The sequence below is a fragment of the Haplochromis burtoni genome, unplaced genomic scaffold, assembly GCF_018398535.1.
Source record: "Haplochromis burtoni strain Fernald_Lab_line unplaced genomic scaffold, NCSU_Asbu1 Contig_801, whole genome shotgun sequence".
NCBI lineage: Eukaryota > Metazoa > Chordata > Actinopteri > Cichliformes > Cichlidae > Haplochromis > Haplochromis burtoni.
The window spans coordinates 46,041-53,640 of NW_024583162.1; the positions used below are offsets into that span (position 1 = coordinate 46,041).

The following is a 7,600-nucleotide window of genomic DNA, read 5'->3' on the forward strand; positions in this document are numbered from 1 at the left end:
TACAGATTATATTTATTAATGCAATGGTACTGTTGACAATTATTTACCAATAGCAGTAAAATAATTTCCCTGCTCCACAATGCTTGAAATCAGGGAGTTTTTTGTGCACCTGCTCCTCTGGTTTCACTCACTGTGCTTTGTCGGGCACAGAAGTAAACAGCAGAATCTTCTGCTGTCAGGCTCTTGATTTCGAGGTACTGAGTGCTGCTGGGAACGTCTTCAGTCATGAGGAAACGACTTTGAAAGGAGCTGCCATAGCTAGCAGAGTTTGAACCTGAATCCATTCTACCAATCCATTCCAGAGCTTTCCCGGCCCTCCAGCTGAAATATCAGCTTGTCATGGTATAACCAGATATGATACATGACATCTTTACTGTCTCTCCGGGACAGTAAAGTAAAAATAATGTGTCTGCCACACATGTGCCTTCCTACTCCATCACTTTCATTCTACTGAATTTGAGACAATATTAGAGACAAGCAATTTGAGATGAAAACAACAGCACAGGCAGTACACGTCTCCTTATTGATGAAAAATCAAATCCATTTGTTGTCCTTCATGCTATTTAAACCCAACGTGTTGCACAGTTGTTATTTGGTTGAGTGAAAAAGCAGGCGTCCAAAGATTAGTTTTTCTTCCTGTGCTGGAATGCAAACTTACTTGCTTGAAATGCTATGCTACAGGGAGACATATTGCATATTTGACTTTGAGACCAAGTTTGTAACTATGTATGCATTAGTTAGCAGAATGGCACCATTAAATACCAAGATTGCTTCAGAAAAAAAAATCACTTTCCCTTTTAAAACCTATTTTTAATTAAAAGTGGAGAAAAGCATGTAACATGACCAGGTAGAAAATAAATCATAATCTGATTCATAAACAACACACTTTCTTCTTAATGTAAAGAAAAAAACTGCTTCTTTGGTCTACTAACTTTTTTTTCTTTATTATTTTTTTTCCTTTAGATTATTTGCATCAGCCCCTCCTCAAAAATAGGAGAGAAAAGGTGAATAATTAAAGAGGTTTTACTCAGAAGTAATTACCCACAACGCAAAAAAAGAACTGTGCTAAAAACTATGAATGATTAATGTATGAGTATTCTTCTCTGTTGTCGCACAAGTAGAACTAGCATGGTTCTACTTGTGCTTGTCCTGGACAATTCTTGATTCATCATTGTTCACAGTACCGTTATTTGAGTGTGATAAACATAATATGTTTTTCATTTTAATAAAGACTGCGGCACTTTTTTTAAAAATATAATATACAAATAAATGTAGAGCATGTAAAAATAAGAACCAATGAGTTTATGAACACAAAATCAACCATGTTTGAGTGTTTTCAGTTTAAAATTCAGCTACAGCGTTGTTCACACACTGAACTGGATTCATCACTGATCTCAAGGTTTTCTAAAAGTGGAGCCTATTTGAATTCTCTTTTCCCTTTTTTAAATTTTTTTAACCCTGAAAAAAATATTCAAAACAAAATATAATTTAAAAACCTCTATTTTCAGTATATACTTTGTGTATATATTATTAGTTGTCTGTTAGCTTTATTGCTAATTCTGTCTCACAGGATCACTATTTGCATTTTCATCAAAACAAACATAATTACATATATTCTGAAGGCTTTTCTGTGGCTGTTGAAATTGGGTCCTGAGCTGACTAATAGATGTTAGTCCCTGACCCAGGACTTCCAGTAATTGATTTGTGACTTCTCCGTGACTTCTCTTCCACCCACTCTGTTATCAGATGATTTGGAATGAACTTGGCAGTCATCCTTATTGTGTTGAACCGGGACAATTATACTGCACTTTAATGTTGGATTGCAGTTATAGAAAATGTTGACTCCGTGAATATTTATCACAATTCTGGGGTATGTTCTGTCTCTGTGGCTTGGGTTTACATAATAATATATAGGAAGCTGCCATTACATGCAATGGCTGTTACGTAATTAATGTTGCTCTCTTTGCGAGTTGGAAAGTGGATATTGTTTGTTGATACAAGTTTCACTCAAATTAAATATATATATGTTATTTCACAAGAAATATATAAATGTGGAGAAAATGTCCTTAGGAATACACATCAAAATATGATATGGCATTCATAAATGAGCACTATGCCATAAATGAGCACGTTAGGCACTGTAAACACCTGTAGAAACAGAAGTCAACACTATATCCACCAATCATCTGATTAATAGTGTTTCTAAGGTGTTTTTTTTTTTTAGAGTGAATCCATCAAAGCACCACAAAAGATGCAGGCGCATTAGTATCAGAGGTACAGAGAAGATGGTTGCTCTTCAAGCTGAAGAGATATGAGCCTGTTCAATGCCTGTTCATGCCTGATGGCAAATATGAGGAAAGGTTTGATGCTAATTTAAAATTTTTTGCTACTGATTATTTCGATTTAAAATGATGAATGAGTAGACTGTTCGTTTTCTTCTCTGATTTTCTCTCCTTTGTTAAAGCAGTTAAAGGCTTGTGCAAGTAGGTAGGCAGTGTTTTCTCTTCCATAGTTGCTATTTGAACATCTGTGGAATAAAATGAGCCCATATTTTTAGCAAAAACAAAGACCACTGAATATTTAATGATACTAAAACTCTGCATTTGCTTTTAACCTATTTAAACAGCTGGGATGTCTGGTAAGGCGTTAAATGATCCTCTCATATATGAACAACTTCCTGTGACCATTTTAACTTACCGTTATGTTTTATTAACTTTGGGTAACTTTGGTTGATAGTGAGATCACATTCATGATGGCACCACAGGAAACAGCAGTGGAGAGTTTAACTGTGTGAAAAGTAAAGAACTTCTCAAATGAGTGCAATAAAGACTATTACAGTAATAGTCTTAATAGATTAAGTATTAGAATATTGTCATAATACCACAGTTATGATGCAAAATAAATATATCATAAAGGGCTGTAGGATTTTGTACAGCTGCTTAAAGAATTTCAGTCACTGTGAGTCTCGAGCACAGTAATAAACAGCAGAATCTTCAGTTTTCAGACTGTTCATCTGCAGATACAGCTGCTGTCTGTTGTTGTCTCTGGAGATGGTAAAACGGCCTTGAACCGACTGAGAGTAGAATGCTCTGTTACCATTGCCCCAGATGTGAGCAATCCACTCCAGTCCTTTTCCTGGGACCTGTCTAATCCAGTTCATATCGTAGCTGCTTAATGTGAATCCAGAGGCTGTACAGGTCAATCTATGAGATTCTCCAGGCCTTTTAACCACCGGTCCAGATTCTGTCAGAGTCTGACCATCAAGACCTATCAATAGAAATAAACAGGCAGTTAAAAAAATAACATAAGAACATGAACGAGTTTTTGTGAAGAGTTTTACCTGCACAGCAGACAGTCAAAATTAGTAGCACTGTGCTACAGTTCATCTTGTTTAACTTAGTCAGTCCACTATTCTCTCCAGACTTGAAGCAGCCAGATAAGTAGGTGGAAGACATGTAAATATTTGCATATGTTGGGGACCTCAAACAAAGGAGTACTCAAATACTTAACATTTCAAATGAATCTGAAATTAAATAATGGAATTAAAACATTTTCACCAATTTCTTATGGAAAACACATTTACAAAATTTACAGAAAATTTACTATTAAATTATGCCTTAACACCTGAAAAAGGTGAGGTGATGTAGCATCAAATGGAGAGTAACTGTTTATTCAGGCGTTATAAATTATACTGTATACTTTTAAGCGAGATGGACTTACCTCTCATGTCTGAGAGAGGGTGAGTGACTTGACATCTTGACCTTTATGTGTAAAATGATACTGTGCTAAAACTGACTTTATCTGCTTTTGCTAATAGTAAACCATCTTCTCAAACATGTAATCAAAGTCTCAATAATATTTTGAATGAGAAATGTAGTTGCAGTTATGAAAATGTCTGTTTTAATTCTGTGTGTGTAGACATGATTCAGCTTTTACTTTGGCAAATTAGTGTCTCTCTGTGTTTGAGACCAGCAGCAGGAATGTGAAAAATAAGAAATGTGTCTCTGCAGGCCATCATTATGCATGATTTTTCATAAGAGAAATCTTTTTAAGTATGTTGTAATTATCAAACACAGAGTCATGATTTATATGTGATTTTGCTCATAGGTAATCATCTCAGTTGCTTTTAATACTAATCAGAATTGAATTCAGTGTAAGTTTAACCAACATAATATGGAGATACACTGAGGTTCTGTATGGAGTGGGTTGTTCAGGCAACGATGGCATGATTGGAGGCTGTGTGTATTTGTGCAACAAGGATGGGAGGGGGAATGAATGAAACACTAAGGACCCCCTAGTCTAAAAAAAGAATGTATAAAAGATTTGTGCAGATGAGAGAAGTTGTTCATTCCTTCGTCTCCTGTGAGATAAGCAGTACAGAAGATTAAGAAGTTCACACTTGGAAATTCCAGCAGAGATGCCAGAGGGATCAACCACTGCCCAAACTGTGGACTCACGATCCCTTTCTCTCCTGGCATCTAAAATCTATTTCAAATGATATAAATGAATTCCTACCTAGAACTGCCTCAATGTACAAACATTTATAGCAACTGTACAATTGACTTTTTCCATTTTTGTGTGTTTTGGATTACTTTTGGTAAAACAATCAATCAAATCTTGAGCTGAAAGAATGATGTGTAGAACAAAAATTGCTAAAACAGAAGGCACTTGACCTAAACAGTATTGTAACGTTCTCAAGAACCAGACTTTTAATCTCAGTTTGTCCGTTTATTCCGTAACACAGGCAAATGGGCCGTTAACTCTGGGGAGAGTTCTCTTGTACAACACCTCACTTCAGCCCCGTACAGTCACACAACAACACAGACCCCCCTCCCCTTCCTGCACACATTAACTCCCTTTTTCCTGCAGCACAATCAAACATGTAAGAAATAGCAACAGTGCGCAGAGATAGCCAACCTGTCACTGTAAAATAACATTTAACCATCGTTACACTGCCCCCCCCAGCAATAAGTTCCTCGTCCCTGAGGGAACAACACAGTTTCTGAGGCGGGGGGTAGTCTACGTTCCCTCCTTGACCTCCTGAGCCCCTTAGGGGTAGACGGAGCTTTGGGGCTTTGAGGTGAAGAGCCCGAGGGAGGGGAACGCAGCTCCGGCAGAGGGTTCCTCTGTGCAGGGTCATGGGGGCTCTGTACACGTCCCTCAGGGAAAGAGGGGAGGGATTGTCCTCTATAGGGGGCATCCGGTCTCTGTGCAGCGCCACTTTCCTCCCTCTAGGAGGCAACTGCACCCTGTAAACAGGGGTTCTCAGCTCTCTCCCTAACATGAGCAGGGCAGGCGTACATTGGGTGGAGTCTTGCACTCCTGACCTGTAGGCCAGGGGGTTAGGGGAAGATGGTAGTCCCAGTCCTGTTGGTGTTCTGAGGTAAGGATGGCTAGCTGCTGGGCCAGCGTCCTGTTAAACCTTTCCACCAGTCCATCGCTTTGGGGTGAAGTGGGGTGGTGCAGATCTTCTTAATTCCAAGGCGTTCGCACATGGCAGCAAATATATTGGACTCAAAGTTACGCCCCTGGTCACTGTGGAGGGTCTCTGCTGTTCCAAAGCGGCTGAACATCCCCTCCACTAATACATCAGCGACAGTCTCAGCCTCCTGATCTGGGATGGCATATGCTTCTGGCCACTTGGTAAAATAGTCCATGGCCACAAGGACATAGCGGTTTCCTCTGTCTGTAAGAGGAAATGGGCCCTTGACGTCCACAGCTACTCGCTCCATTGGAGCTCCTGCTGGTTGCTGCTGAAGCTGAGCCTGGGACTGGTCCTGTGGCCCTTTGTGCGAGGAACATGCATCACAGCTGCGGCAAAAGTCTTACACATCCCACCGCTGCTGACCCCAGTAGTAGCCCTGGCGGAGGCGGCGTAGGGTCTTGGAGACCCCAAAGTGGCCGAAGCCAGTGCTCCCATGGCAGCACTGCTGACCTCAGCTCTCTCTCCTCTCACTTTTCACAGTAACAGCAGCCTGCTGCAGCACATGGACGGTGAGAGAGGGCGTCTGCGTTAGAATGGTGCGTCCCTGCTCTGTGCTCCACAGTGAAATTGAAGGCCTGGAGCTCCTCCAGCCAGCGAGCCACCTGTCGCTCTGGCTCCCTGAAAGACATCAGCCACTGGAGGGCGGCATGATCATTTCTGATAACGAATGATGTGCCACACAGGTAGTACTTAAAGTGTCTTACCCCTGCCACCACGGCCAGCAGCTCTCGTCGTGTGACACAGTAGCGCTGCTCACTCCTGTTCAGGACCCGACTGAAGTACGCCACCACCTTCTCACCGTCCGGCCCGACCTGCGACAACAAAGCTCCCACCCCCACATTACTTGCGTCAGTGTCCAGGACACCCTCCCCAACACTTGTCTCAGGGCATTGAGGGCAGCATCAAAGGAGCTCCCGTGTACTAGAAGGTCATCCAGGTAGACCAGACACCGTAGCCGTGGGACACCAGCCAGCACACTGTCCATAAGCTTCTCGAAGGTAGCAGGAGCATAACTCAGGACTTAGAACTGCCATAGTCCCCTGTTGGTGCAGAAAGCTGTCTTCGGTCTGGACTCAGGGGACAGTGGCACCTGCCAGTAGCCACTCCGCAGGTCCAGGGTGGAGAACCAGGAGGATCTGGCTACTAAATCGAGAGACTCGTCAATCCTGGGAAGGGGGTAAGAGTCCTTTTTTGTCACTTTGTTGAGTGGTCTGTAGTCCACACAGAAACGCATCCTTGGGCTGTTTTTCTTAGGCACCATCACCACAGCGGAGGCCCATGGGCTATCAGATGGCTCTATGATGCCTGCCTTCATCATTTCACACAACTCTCTGTCAGCAGCCTCCTGATGAGCCAGGGGCAGGCGGCGGAGGCGCACTTTAATAGGCTGGGCATCCCCAGTCTCAATGATGTGCTCTACCAAGTGTGTCAAGCCAACAACACTTTCTTTCAGGGCAAAAAGCTCTCTACTCTTTTGGTACCTGCCATAGACTCTCTTGCTGCTGTGGAGTCAGCCCCTCACAGTTCTTTGACTAGATGCTCCTCACTGCTGAGAGCCTCTCCTCCTCCCCCGCTTGCTGCTCTCCTGGCAGGGGTCTCCGAGGTGGAGGTGGACGCTGCGGCAGATGCCAAGCAGACCGGGGGAGGAATAAGCTGCACCTTCTTCCCGTTAGGGAGTATTAGGAAGCCTTTGCCCAAGTCCAGTACACCACCAATGGCTCACAAAAAATCCAGCCCAAGGATGCAGGCGTCCTGCACATCAGCCACCCAGGCAGCACAAGGCACACCGAGGTCTCCCACCTTAAACTGGAACACTACCCTCCCTCTAACTGGGGCCAGGTCACCGGTTACAGTCTTAACTTGGACATTAGTTGGTTGCACAGCAGCTCCAGTTGGGACGACATCAGGTCGGACCAGCGTTGCATTGGACCCCGTGTCCAGAAGGGCTGTACAGGACACCCACGCAATCATCACTGGAACATGGCAAAAGTCACCAACCTGGGTCCAGCCCACAGCAATGACTGCACCGGGTGGAAATAGCGGTGGTGTGGTGATGTCATTCTCTCTGGCCCGTGTACTCCCACCTACACGGGCCCGTGGGCATTTCTCTGAACC

The 7,600-nt window shown here is 43.2% G+C and overlaps 1 pseudogene; it reads right to left on the bottom strand.

Moving 5' to 3' along the window:
- Positions 1–4,345: 4,345 nt before the first annotated feature.
- Positions 4,346–6,917, bottom strand: LOC121812767 (annotated as a pseudogene).
- Positions 6,918–7,600: the final 683 nt, after the last annotated feature.